The sequence below is a fragment of the Vulpes lagopus genome, chromosome 8 (assembly GCF_018345385.1).
Source record: "Vulpes lagopus strain Blue_001 chromosome 8, ASM1834538v1, whole genome shotgun sequence".
NCBI classification, from domain to species: domain Eukaryota; kingdom Metazoa; phylum Chordata; class Mammalia; order Carnivora; family Canidae; genus Vulpes; species Vulpes lagopus.
Window position 1 is genome coordinate 5,877,037 of NC_054831.1, and position 14,837 is coordinate 5,891,873.

Below are 14,837 nucleotides of genomic sequence, written 5' to 3' on the forward strand. Positions count from 1 at the left end.
AAGAGGCACAGCTTCCCGTAAGAGGCTGTCTACAATGTGATGAACTATCTATATGGGCTCATTTCCGTATTTCCGAGACCCTGTGATCCCACAGAGTCCTCACATTTCCCACTTGCATGCCCTTAAGAAATCTCGTCTACAGCATTTCCAGGACAGGGAAACCTGGCAAGAGGAAGATCCTGGAGTAACTGGATATGCTTGCATTTCCCCTATCTTTTTTGTGTCTTAAGTGTTGAGAATGACCTATCTGGAAAGCTATTGACTTGGAATATGTTGAAACCAGTTGATTAAAGGTAGCCAGTGATCCTCATCCACACTGTAATGTGCTTCTCTGTAAAGTATACTTTCTCTGGGAAAAGTATATTTTACTTGTGGACAAGCCTTGGAATGGACAGTGTTCAGGGTCAGCCTTGGTGGGCTCGTGGATCAGAAGCCAGGTCATCTTTCTGTATCAGAATAATTAACCTGAACACTAATTGTTGATTTGGCACCATAGAGACTAAGAGTAGAAGTTTGAAGTGAATAGCAAAATCAAAACAGGCTTGTAAGGCTTCCAGGACCCACCAGCCCCAGGGCTCTAGTCTGTGATTCACTCTCTTTCCTTGGCTGTTAGAAATGTCTCTCCTTGTTGACTGCCTTTTACCTGCCAGGGCTGAGTCCTTTCCTCTAAATAGTTGAGGGATGAGTCATCAGTTAAGAATAAAAAAAGGCATAATGAATGGAAGTGTTATTATCTGGCTTCACATTTTAAAATATGGTGGCATCTCTTGTTTCCAATCAGGTTGACAGAAGTGTAAGCTGAACAGCAGGAGTGTGGCACCTTGTCACCCCAAGTCAAGGACCTTGTGTAAATGCTCAGAGGTTGTATCTTCTCAGCAGTAAACCCATTCCCTTCAGCTGTTACCACCACACATACCCTCCAGTCTGTGCTCTTGTTTGCTATAGATCTGTGTAAAAATTGCTTTCTAGCTGTGACCCCAGGAAGGGCAGTGAGCAGCCCAGGGCCCTCTTGCTAGTGGAAAACAAATGGAACAGCTGGTGCCCCCAGGGTGGAAAGGAGAAATCCCCTGGAGGAGACAGAGAGGCTGGAGATGCTGCAGCAGTTGACCAAGAACTTGGCACCATAGAGGAGAACTGTATTGGTTCCGGAGTCAGAAGACAGAGCTGGATGGACAAGAACCAACATGCCCAAGAGAGCCAGGGCACTGGGTTCTGGAGAGCTGCTCTGTCAAAGCCTGAAAGTTGAGGGAGGGAGATGGACGCAGGTGGAAGTAGACAAGATGAAGATTTCTCACGGAGCCACAGTGAGATCTGAGTTCAGACCTTGAATTGGGTGTGATCTCTGGTAAGCCCTATTTTGATTTAAGTAAGGCTGGATAATGAACATTTTGTATGTCTTGAACTAGCCCCCTTCTTAGAGTTTGAGCTCCTATAAAGTCTTCAATGTGTTATGAAACAGCCCATTTTACCCTACTTAAAATCAGTCTAAAAGATTTCCATTAAAGATGCATCACTAGAGAAAAAATGAAGAAGACATAGAAGATATTTTAAAGAAAAAGATATATTTTTTCTACTGATCTACTTCATGGTAGAAAATCTGGAAAATGCAGGAAAATATAAAAAAGATAAAAAGCAAACATACACACACCAAGCGTGCACATACACATCAACCAATACAAGCAGAATTTCGTATTGTCCAGTCTTTTCCAATGAATTTAATGTAGTTATTATCATATAAAAACTATAGTTTATATCCGGCATATTTGGCTCAATATTGTAATACATGCATTTTTGTTACTATTAAGAATCTTTTTTTAAATTTAATTTAATTTAATTTATTTTTTTTTAGAAAAACACAATTCTTTTTTTAATAATAAATTTATTTTTCATTGGTGTTCAGTTTGCCAACATACAGAATAATACCCAGTGCTCATCCTGTCAAGTGCCCCCCTCAGTCCCTGCCACCCAGTCACCCCCACCCCCTGCCCTCCTCCCCTTCCACCACCCCTAGTTCGTTTCCCTGAGTTAGGAGTCTTCATGTTCTGTCTCCCTTTCTGATATTTCCTACCCATTTCTCTCCCTTCCCCTCTATTCCCTTTCACTATTATTTATATTCCCCAAATGAATGAGACCATATAATGTTTGTCCTTCTCCGATTGACTTACTGCACTCAGCATAATACCCTCCAGTTCCATCCACATCGAAGCCAATGGTGGGTATTTGTCTTCTCTAATGGCTGAGGAATATTCCATTGTATACATAGACCACATCTTCTTTATCCATTCATCTTTCGATGGACACCGAAGGTCCTTCCACAGTGTGGCTATTGTGGACATTGCTGCTAGAAACATCAGGGTGCAGGTGTCCTGGCATTTCACTGCATCTGCATCTTTGAGGTAAATCCCCAGCAGTACAATTGTTGGGTCGTAGGGCAGGTCTATTTTTAACTCTTTGAGGAACCTCCACACAGTTTTCCAGAGTGGCTGCACCAGTTCACATTCCCACCAACAGTGTAAGAGGGTTCCCTTTTCTCCGCATCCTCTCCAACATTTGTGGTTTCCTGCCTTGTTAATTTTCCCCATTCTCACTGGTGTGAGGTGGGATCTCATTGTGGTTTTGATTTGTATTTCCCTGATGGCAAGTGATGCAGAGCATTTTCTCATGTGCTTGTTGGCCATGTCTATGTCTTCCTCTGTGAGATTTCTGTTCATGTCTTTTGCCCATTTCATGATTGGATTGTTTGTTTCTTGGGTGTTGAGTTTAATAAGTTCTTTATAGATCTTGGAAACTAGCCCTTTATCTGATAGGTCATTTGCAAATATCTTCTCCCATTCTGTAGGTTGTCTTTTAGTTTTGGTGACTCTTTCCTTTGCTGTGCTAAAGCTTTTTATCTTGATGAAGTCCCAATAGTTCTTTTTTGCTTTTGTTTCTTTTGCCTTCCTGGATGCATCTTGCAAGAAGTTACTGTGGCCGAGTTCAAAAAGGGTGTTGCCTGTGTTCTCCTCTAGGATTTTGATGGAATCTTGTCTCACATTTAGATCTTGCATCCATTTTGAGTTTATCTTTGTGTATGGTGCAAGAGAGTGGTCTAGTTTCATTCTTCTGCATGTGGATGTCGAATAGACAATACCACTCTACTGAGGCATCAAATTGTCTTATCTTTACACATTCTTGAACATTTAAGATCTGTCCAATAATTTAGTAACTGAAACAGTTTTGTAGGAAACATATTTGTAGATAGCTTTAAGTAAGATTAAGATTATTTCCTCAGAAAAAGACTTAGGAAGAGTCATAACTCTAAGGTATTTTAGGATTATTCATTAATACTATTATGGAAATGCTATTTCCTTCCCATCATAACTTTCCACGATAAATAATATACAAATTGACTATAGATAGCAATTTTTAAAACAGTTTAGGAAATGTCTATCATAGGTAGGCTTTTTATATCCATTAGAAATTCTGTTTAGGTACAATAAAGGAGATCTGTTTACTAGTGGTTTAGGAGAGTTTTTGTTTCAGGCAATGAGAGCATGGAGGGTAGGACATACAAGGGTGTTGTGGTAGCTCTACAGACATTAAGGAAGCCAGGCTACTTTTAGTTTTCTGCTTTGTCATTGTTGGCTTATACCTTTCAGTCTCTTGATTGCAAGATGACTGTGCCTCACCCATCAACGTACATTTCCAGGCATGTTGAGAGCAAAAGGACTCACCTTGAAAACTCTGTTCCTTAAACAAGCTCTTCCCAGGGACTTTTGCTTATATTGCATGACCAGAACAGTGCCACATGAACATCTTCAGCAACAAAGAAAGCTGATGATACACGAGCACGTTGCCATTCTGAATAGAATCTGTTGAAATGTCTACTTTAGGTGGACACCAGTAGTACCTGCCACATGTATAATTATGTTGTGTTAAAAACTCTAACATATTTTTCCCTAAAGCCAGTTAAATAGAAAGAAATGTAAATTTTTATAGATGTTTTGAAAAAAAAAATGTTCTTAGAATATGGGCAGTCACTGGTAGGAAGGATCCAGCTTTGACTAAGTCAAATACAGGTATCCCCACTTTTCGAAAGTTCATGTTATACCACTTCATTTTTACAAAAGACCTAGCACTAGTACCTGTTTTCATTAACTGAAGGAAATCCAAAGAGGATTTCTGCTCTTATGAAAAAGGTGAAAATTGGCAATAATGGAGCATTCAACATTGGCTCATAGCAAGCAGTTAGATGGGTAGTATGCCCCCCGAGCAGTGAAAAGAGCCCCATCCAGCTCCTTCCTCTGGAGCCACACTTTAGCAGCCAGAGCCTTGAGCTGTGTCTGGGCATCTGTGCTTTATCTTGATTTATTTTATGCATCCGTTAGCAAGATATGCCCTAAGGTATCAGAAAAGCTTAAGAGAGGTGATTTTGGGGGTCTTGGAATGCTCAAAACTTTCTCCATATAAATTGATGTGAATTGCTTCTTTGCTGTATGCCATTTCAGCTTATAAAAGTTTTCATAGGAACACTTTACTTTCGGATACTGGGGGAAACCTGTATCAAGAATTTGGGGAGGTAGGAGGTGACTTGCAAGAAAAGTAGAAGACAGGAAGTATTGTGGTAGCACACAGAGAGGCTAACTCCCAGCTGGAAAGGACCACGCATCTCCAGACAAAGGTCCATGCAGGGTTCCCCCACAACCCTGCCCTCTCTGTCTCTTGCTTTCTCTGTCCTCTGGATGAAGGACAATTTCAGTGGAGTGTTGTCTTAGTGAAGGGAAACATACCTGTTCTGTAACGCTTACACAGAACTGGACTAGAATTTATTTTAGAAAAATCTCCCTCCATTTCTTAATTTTCCCTCATGTTTTCCAGATCAAAGTGTCTCTAAAAATTCTAAAATATATTGTATCACCGTATCTAGGCATTTAAAACCACCTGTTTGCAAAAGCACCATGTATCTTATCCTTAAATATATAACCTCATGGAGATTTTTTTACTGTGTTCTCATAGAAATTGAAGAAGGGTGCATTGTAGACATCATTGAACATTAAGAGGGACCTTATTGTCAAAAGATTTGGATTTTTGCATACTTAAATGTCTGCAAAATGTGTATCAACACCTGCCAATAAGGGTTGAGGTCCTTCCCGTCTTGCTCTGCCATCTGAAAGTCAACTTTGTAGTTACTCCTTTTTCTTCCCTTTTTCCTTCTTCTCCTCCCTCTCCCTCTTTCTCTTTCTTACTAGCAAAATAGCTTCAACCTGCATGTGACCTAGTTAACAACTAGTTGGGTAACTTTAAATAAGTCACTCATGGTACCTTTCAAAGTCTGGATTTTGATTTTTTAAAAAAATTAAAGTTTAGGGCCAATCTTTAGTGTACCTTACATTGCAACAATAAATGTGTTTTTATCACAAAAATCTTGCAATTCCAGGGCCAGGAGAAGTCCTTGAGAGAATCTCTTCATATGTGAGCAAGCCAGGGTCCAGGGAGTTGGAGTGACTTTCCAGAGTCGAGTGGAAATCCTGTGGCAGAGCTGAGATCAGAACGTGGGTTTCCATCAGCCAACATGGATTTGATTTTCCAGTGTTATGTCTTGGACTTGATTTTAACAACAACAGAATTCAGATTGTCGTTAAAATTTCTCATCTCTACTGTGTTCATTATTCAAATAGAAAAGAAAAATCATCCTTTTTCTCAAGCCGCTCAGCCCAAACAGAAATTATATCTCTTGTTGTACTGTTAGATCTAACGTGATTGGATTTAAATATTCATTGCACATCACATTGTCTCCTGGATTGAAATGATTTCTAATAAATTTTTGAGATCTTCTTGAGTGATTAGATAACATTAGGTCTAACAGCTTTTCTTTTTTTTTTTTTTTCAATCAACACTTGAAACTTTTGAGGTTTTCCACTGGATATTGGTTTCTTTCAGTAGAATTGCTGGAAAAAGAGTGGTTTATGAGTCATGCCATTAATAGGCCATCATACCTAAAGAATGTTCCTGTGTGTTGTTTTGCCATACATGTGGCGAGAGGGAGGGAGAGAAAGAGGAAGAAGGAGGAGGAGAGGAAGGGAGGGAGGAGGAGGAGAGGGAGGGAGAGAAGAAAGGAGAGAGAAGGAGAGAAGGAGGAAGGGAGAGTACCACTTTCAAGTTGAAAGAGAAGAAAATGGAATCACCAAAACAAATCAACTTATTCAAACAGAAGGAAAACCAAATAAACAATTAACAGGGCAAAGAGAAAGTACATGGTAAGGTGAAGATGAAAAAGAAGTCTTCATATATAGTAATTATGGTAGATTAAAATGAACTAAGCTTTCCACCGAAAACAGAGTTCATTTCTAGTAAGAAGAAAACCTGTGACGCCCTATTTAAATGTGACACTCTGGAAACATAAGCATCCTGCGAGCTCAAAGAGGTAAGGGCTACAGGGCAAATACTAAAGACATCTGAAGCAATTATAGCAATAGCTGACAAAATAAATTATAACAACGGATAATAATGACCATTCTAGATTGCGTGACAATGCCGAGTTTGTATGATTCCTGAATAGCTACACAAAATCCATAAAGCAAAAATTGAGAGACTACAGGGAGACCCTGAGATATTCTTGAGGAGGTCGCGACCCACCCTTCTCAGTAACTGATGTGTCAAACAGACACACACATTAGTATAGAGATACGGGATCAGCCCAACACTAATTCACAAACCGGGTTCAATAGGCGTTCAAATATCTTGGCTTTCAGCAATGGGGAAACACACATTCTTCTCACGTGCGGATGGAATATCTACAGAAATGGAACCATCAAGAAAATCTCAACACTTAAAACACACACACACACACACACACTTCTTACAGATTATGTTCTTTGACAACAATGCAAACTAGTTAGAAATTAACTAAATACATTTCTTTTCTCAAGTGTAAAGTTCCATGTGTTCCATAGACAAAGATGCCTGGGAAGCACTGGGTGAAATCCAGGTTAATAATAATAATAAGGAGAAGGAAGAGGAGAAGAAGAAGAATTTTTTGGCTGCAGGAGTTTTCAAATGCCTTCATATACTAATGTCTATTGTGTGTTTCCAGGTGACAGTGTTTATTTAATGTAATGTCTCACATGTTCCCTTTGCCGTACGATTTTCTACTCATGGAGTAATTCGTGGGACCAGTGTTCCGTGGAACACGCTTTGGGAAACAGTGTAGTGTTTTTGTGTAGTATGTCTGTTAACGCTATTTCACTTCCTCTGCAGGCACATGGCTGGATGTGACGTCTAACACCGGAATATATACAGCCTGATAAAACCACACACCGATGCTCCTGAAGAGGAGCATCACCAGACCTTCTACAGAGCACTGCAAGGAACAGGATAGAATCACTTCTGCAGGAGGAAGCCATGCGCAGAGAGGAATATTCGTGTTTTAAAGTTGTTCTCATCTTTCAAGATACTTGAGCTACTCAAATCGGTGTCAAAGCTCTAAGACCCGCTATACGATTCCTTAAACTACTTCTCAAACTTGTCAGGACAGCCATGACTCTCTTGGGTTTGACTCTCATCCAAAAGCCCCACTTCCCAGACAGTTAAGAGACCTGACTTTCTTTCCAGCTCAGTGAGTCTGTGACAGGACGATGACTCACTCTTCGGATGAAGTGTTAATCTATTATGTTGCTTACAGCAATAAAGCCACTTCTGCCCCTTTCTGGGGCTTTCTCACATACTCTCCCTCTTGCATTGAGATAATTCATTAGTTCTGCTTTGTCAGGGGCCCACCTATACCGTGTTAATGGGCAACCAGATGGATCAGAGGGACAGAAAAGCAGAGAATCCCCTTCCCCTCTGGGGCTGGGGCAGGTCTGAGCCTTGGGTTATTTTCTTCAGGAATCTGAACATTCTAGGATAAGAAATAAGCTCACACATTATGAGTTCATGTAACTGTATTTTCATACATCTGAGAAGATACCTATGTTAACTCAGGGTGGCGATTTTTTAAATGTGTCCAAAAATTCTTGATATTCCTTCTTCCAAGAGATGGAGCTAAATTCTGTTTCCTGTGAGTGTGGGCTGGACTTAATGACTCATGAGTGAATAGACCACGGCAGGAGTCAAGGGATATCATTTCTGAGATTAAGTTACTAATGAAGCTGCGGTCCCGTATCGGGTGTGGGCTCTTTCTCTCTCCTGTGTCTCTTGCTCTGGGCACTCCGTGGAGAGGTCCATATGGCAAGAGATGGAATCTTCCTGTGACAGCCACATGAGTGAGCTTGAAGGTGAGACCTCCAGTCCTGGTCAATCTTTAGAGCCTGCAGTCTGTGTCAACAGCATTACTGAAATCTCATGAAATCTCATACTTAAACATTAAGAAACTAGATGAAAGGAGCTTTCTCTTTCTTTCTTTCTTTCTTTCTTTCTTTCTTTCTTTCTTGTTCTGAACCAGAACCACCCGGCTAAACTACTCCTGGATATCTGACGCTCAGAAACTGTGTGAGTTCATAAGTGCCTGTTGTTTTAACACGCTAAATTTGGGGTAATTTGTTATGCAAATAGATTAATATATCCAGTGATTGGAGGGTGTAGTAAGTAATCTCTACACCCAATATGGGGTTCGAACTCACAACCCTGAGATCAAGAGTCACATGCTCCACCGACTGAGCCAGCCAGGCAGAAAGGGGCCTTTTTAAAAAAAACATCTCTCCAATAACTTGTTTTGAGATGTCATGAAAGAAAAAGAAAACAAGTCAGAAAAAGTCTTGAAAATCTTTTTTTTTTTAATGTCTTGAAAATCTTAAAGAATAAAATTTTAATAACCACTGCCACCAGGCATACCCCTCCCTCCAAATTCCTATTTCATGAAAACTAATTCCAATGTGGTCTTGTTATAATGTCTGTCTGAATAAAAATTCAACATGGAATCAGTTTTCCACTCCTGATGGGTTCTTTGTTCAAGTGTTGTCAAGGTGACGTTGTAATGATATTTTTTCTGGGGAGAGGAATTGATTCATTGTTTTAAAACCTGTTCCAAGAATAGATTTTCATTAATAATTGAGTTTCATTAACAACAAAAAATGCAGTGACGCTACACTACAGTGTCAGAGTAGATGATAGAAATAAAGGAGCAAATTTATCTGTTTCTTCGACAGATGCTCGCTGGACGTCCGCCATGCATCAGCCAGGGTATGAAAGCCCTAGAAGGTGAGTAGTGAATAGCTTGAAATGGAATAGTTGTCAGGAGGAAGGCCAGCCCAGCCATGATGGAGATGCTCCTGCTGCTGCTGCTGCTTCTGCTGGAAGCTAATATTTATTCAGTACTTTATGCCCAGAGCTGGGCTAAGTATTGTACAATCGTCAGCTCACAAAATTGTGACAATTAATACTATGAAGTGGTTACAGCTCCCATCCTCACCTTGCAGATTAGAAAAACAGGCACATTAAATTAAATTAATTTGCCTGACATCCTACGTATAGGCTGGAGCCCATACTGACAAACAAGATCTGATTCCAAAGGCTGGGTTTTTCGTTTCCGCATCAGCAGGAGAGATGGCAAGGGAGCTGTGTGCACTGAGAGAGTAGTGTTAGACGCTAGATAAATTTCAGAATTAAAATCTGTACATGGAAGCCGTAAACAGAAGAAGCGCTCTCTGTGATGGGGAGGAGCAGCTGAGAAGTTCTCTCAGAATGCAGATGAGAAGGACAAAAAAGTGGAGCACTGGAGAATGTGAAAAATTTCAGGTAATTGGAATTTCTGAGGAAGAGATAAGAAGCCATGGAAAAGAAGGAATAGCATGTGCTAGAATACGAATTTCTTGATTTAAGGAAAACTCCATTCTGCACCTTGAAAAGATTTATCAAGTACAGGCTAAAATTGCCAAAAATAAGAGCAATAAATATATTCTGTGTATTTTTATCTTAAGTGAAAAACGAGAACACCCACAGATCGTGTTCGGTTCTATAAGTTTCGACACACAAATAGAATAGAAAATAATTCCCAAGCCCTTAATCGTTCTCACTCCCGGAGGCACCCACCATTCCGGTTTCTCTTACCGTATAGATTAGTGTTGCCTGTATTTGAACTTCATATAAATGCAACTGTACGGTGTGGAACTGTCTGGCTTCTTTTGCCCCCCGTATGTCTTCACAATCCATCAGTGGTTTATTTCTTTCTATTGCTGAGACATACTCCATTGTATGAATAAACAACAATCTGTTTGTCATTTCTCTTGCTAATGAACGTTTGGATTGCTTCCAGTTTGGGGCTATAATAAATAAAGTTGCTATGAATGTTCTTGTATGAGGCTTCTTGTGGACATATGTTCTCACTTCTCTTGGGTAAACACCTAGGAGGGGATTCGCTGAGACAGGGTGAACTTGTGTTCAGCTTTACAGGAAACCACCCAGAGCCCTACAAAGTGGTTGTATTGCTTATTCTCTCACCAGTGATGTGTCAGAGTTCTAGTTGCTCCACATCCCGGCCAATTTCTGATGCTCTTGGTATTATTTATTTTAATTTGGGTCTGAAGTGATATCTTGTTGTGGTTTTGATTTTCACTTTCCAGAAGACCAGTGACACTGAGCATCTTTTTCCTGTGCTAATTGGCCATTGTCTTCCTTGGTGAAGTGTCTGTTCAAATCAATGGCCCATTTTTAACAATAATGGCCCCTCAGGTGGGCAGATGAGAAGTTATGAAGACCTCAACTGAGGTTGTCATAATGGTGATAACAGAGTGGAGTGAGAGTGAGGGAGGGCCAAGTGTAGGCTGACCATCAGGTGTCTGCTGTGGTGGGTAATGGCGGCAATGGTGAGTTCATTCAGACATGGGGAGCTGTGGTCCTAAGCATTTCCACTCCTAACACGCCTCAGCAGAAATCTTGGAGGAAGATTTCTTTACACCTGGTCTTCACCCAACACCCATTCCCAGCCTTGACTGTCTACATCACTTCTACACCTGGTACCCTCTTGGGAACACACCCAGAACTAAAATAACTGTATTAAATTAGAAGCTTAGAAGGGCATCAATTACATCCCTGTTAATCTGAAGTAATCTACGTCTCATTGGGTCAGGAGCTTCTAGAAGGTGTCCATGGGAGAGTTTTTTAAAGTGTTAAGTTTTCAAAGTCAACAAAAGCTACCCTAAAGTTTTGTGTAATTTTTGTGCCCCCTGATGCCCAGGTTTAATTTAATTTGGTTTGGATTTCTGTAAGAAATATATGTCATCAATCTCCAATAATCCTGTTCCTAGAACACAGTCTACTTGGGATTATCGAAGTCAGGACTCTTATATACTCTAAATAAATTGAGTGGCTTTTTCTTGGAGTCATTTGTCATATACATATAATGATATTTTCACCTACTTTTTATGGAGACCAACCTTCGGATAGAGTAAATCCACTTTTCTGTTATCCAGAACTCTTGCATCATGTAAGTATTTATGCTTCATTTGGGATAAGCTTAGTCATAAGATGCTGCACTTCATGAAGCCATGATGAAAACTTCTCTTTAAAAGCCTTTTCTGAGTTATTTCCAGAAAAATCCTGATGCTTTTGTTGGCTTCCACTTCCCATTATTCCCCTTCACTTGAGCGTGTGTTTGAACACATGACTCATTATAAAAGCTTTTAGGTGGAAGTTCCCAAAGCAGGAAGTATGAAATGAGCTCAGTCAGCTTTATTATATATAGGTTTGATTTTACTTAGCCATTAATGTGCAAATCATGGTATTAGTTGTCTAGTAATCATATTGGTTCAATCCAAGAACTACGTTTGCACAAAATGAAACAAATACAAAGTGCATTTTCGATGGTGTGAAAGCCAGCAGCCTAGCGTCACCTAGATTGTAGCATATACACCATGACCCATGGGTTGTGATCTTGGTGTGCTGTTGATTTCTGATATATCTTCATTTTGCCCTGAGAAGTATGGAGAGACATGCAATGCTAAACTGTAATAAAATACTGTATTCTAGCAGTTGATTGAAAAAAACCCAACAGCCTGAGATGTTGATAGTAGAGACAAAAAACCAACTCTAACTATGAAGGGAATTCTAAGAAGCAGATAATGTTGAGTGGGAGTAGATTCAGTAGTCATAGAAATAATATCCAAACAATTTTCTTGGTTGAAGATAGATACAAGCCTACATGTCAAAGGGTCTACCAACACCAAGAAAAATGAGTAGAAAGAGACCCATAGATCATGAAGATGTATTCCAAGGGTAGAGGGACTTTATTCCTAGACCTAAGGAAAGCATTTTAAAGGTGAACATGCAGTCAGATTGGCTTCAAACTTATCTTTTGCAGGACAAAACAGGAAAAATCAACATATCAATAGCTCTACAATTCTGAGGGAAAATTATTGTAACCCAGTTCTTTAAGTTATCAAGCTATTGTTTATGTGTGAGAGCAAAATACAGATTCTCAGGTATAGAAGAATCTAGAAAGTATACCCTTTTAGTTGCCTACCGTTGTCATAACAAACCACCACTAACTTAGTGGCTTAAACAATGCAGATTTATTCTCTTAAAATTCTAGTGGTGAGAAGTCCAAAAATCAAAGGCTGCATTCCTTCTGGAGGTTCTAGGGGAGATACCTCTTCTCTGCCTTTTTCAGCCCCTAGAACTCATCCACATTCCTGGTCTTGTGGCTCCTTCTTCTGTCTTCAAAGCTGGCACAATTGCAACTCTCTGACCATTCACCCATCCTGCCAGCTCCCTCTGATGCTTCTCTCTTCCATTTAAAAGGACGTTTATGATTACACTGGGCCCATCTGGATGACCCATCATTTCCCACCTCAAGATCCTTAATCTAATAATATCGACAAAGCCCCTTTGTCAGGGAAGTTAATAATTTCACAGGTCCTGAGAATTAGGACATGAACGTCTTTTGTGGGTGGGGAACATTATTCTCACTACAGCATATACCAAACAAAACTATGAAAAAAGGTAAAGATCATATAAATGTAAAATTCAGTTGTAAGAAAACATGAGAATAGAAAAAAAATTGAAAATAGAAAAGTAATGATTGGGACATACCCTAATAATCTCTAAAGTTGTAGAGCAACCGTACAATTGGCACCAGGACAGACAGATTGGAAGTCCACTAATAGGTCCAAACATCCATATGAATTTAAAACAATGAGAAAATGAGAAAAAATCCAATTGAGGTTATTAGGAAAACTAACAAACTAACAAACTAACTTTGTTTTGCAGACAGGGCAAAACAAAGGGGGGATAAAAGGTTAAAACCTGAAGTCACATCATATGCCTGCAGACAGTAAAGATTTAAATATGCATATTTTAAAAAATGAAACCATGAAACTATTGGGAGACAATTTTATTAATTTATTTTAAATGATTTTATTCTTAAATAATCTCTATACTCAATGTGGGTCTCATACTCAAACCTGGAGAACAAGAGTCGCACACTTCACAGACTGAGCCAACCAGACGCCCCTCCTGGGAGAAAATTTTAGTAAATACTTCTGTAATTTTAAAATGAACATGAATTTCTGACTGTAACTGCCAAGCCAGAAACCCTTAAAGGAAAATAATGGGTGTATGTGAAAATGTAAATAGCTAAGTAATAATAAAAATGATTTCTACGTGACCAAATAGTTGAAAGACCTATGATAAATTATTTATAACAAAATTGACAGAAGTTAATAACCTTCTTATAGAAAAAACTCTTACAAATCAATAATTAAGAGACAAAATAAAAGTGGGCAAAGGTTGCAAATTGAATTTTACAAGAAAAGGAATTGAACAGGATGAGAAAACATGAAAAGAGCTTTACCTGTCACAGTAACCAATGATTTTTTTTTCCTAGAAAGAAGCAAATAGGAGCAATCAGGGTGCTGAAGTCCTGATTATGCAGAGACGCTAATCACAAATCATGCAAACTTCAATCATCATGTTCCATCTGCCCTCTAAAAGGAGGAACTAGTAAAGATTTTCCTACCTGATGATTCCAATGATTTTTTTAAGCTAGTATTCTGTTTTTGTGTGAGTGGTTTTCATTGGTTCTAACTTTCTGCAAACTAAGAACATTTAATAGAACTTCAAATGTGTATATTCTTTGTAGCAGCAAGTATAATTCTTCACCAGGTGGCGGGAATAATGCCTTGGCCAGCAGGGGGGCAGGGGTTATGCAGCTCCCATGGGCTCCTCTCTTAGTGACGGGTGGGGAGATACTTTATTTTCACTCAGTATCATCCTTCTCTCCCTCCCTCCCACTCCCTTCCGTTCCTCTCCTTCTTATGTGCTGACCCAGCAGATCCCTTTAAGTCCTACTCAACTATTGTGAATTCTGGGGTGGGGAGGGTAGTCACGGCCCTGTGAGAACAGCCTGAGTGTGGGCAGGCGTAATGCATCCATTACACCTATGGCCCAGGTTGGGGCTGGTGGAGCCTGACACACCTGAGACCTTCCATGAATTCATGGGCAGTCTCCTCTCCCATTAGGTCTCCAAACACAGCAAAGTCCCCGCCTTTTTTTTTTTTTTCTCAGAGTTTGAAAGATTTATGGCAGGTGAGTTTCACTCTCTTCTCTCTTTCTCAGGAATATTTGGGAAGTTTCTCTCCTTGGCCATTCAGTGGAGAACAAAGAGAGGCAGAGGGAGGTGTTTACCTTAGTTAAACTTAAAATTCAAAACAAAACTCTAAGTCATCATAGCATTTGACATCCTAACAGCCTGTGTGTGTGTGTGTGTGTGTGTGTGTGTGCATGTTACCTCTATAATTAGATGTTTACACCTTTGAGGATGCAGGTCTGTTGCTTCCCTGGGGAAATAGAGTCTGGCGTCTTAAAAACGGAATTAGCTGTTGTTTAGCCAGCACACATCAAGAGCAAGAAATAAATTTAAAATAAGT

General features: G+C 39.7%; 1 non-coding gene across 1 annotated transcript; it reads right to left on the reverse strand.

Moving 5' to 3' along the window:
- Window positions 1-13,800: 13,800 nt before the first annotated feature.
- On the reverse strand, window positions 13,801-13,934 carry LOC121498348. Its single transcript, XR_005989729.1, has one exon. It is a non-coding gene; the product is annotated as a U8 small nucleolar RNA (small nucleolar RNA).
- Window positions 13,935-14,837: the final 903 nt, after the last annotated feature.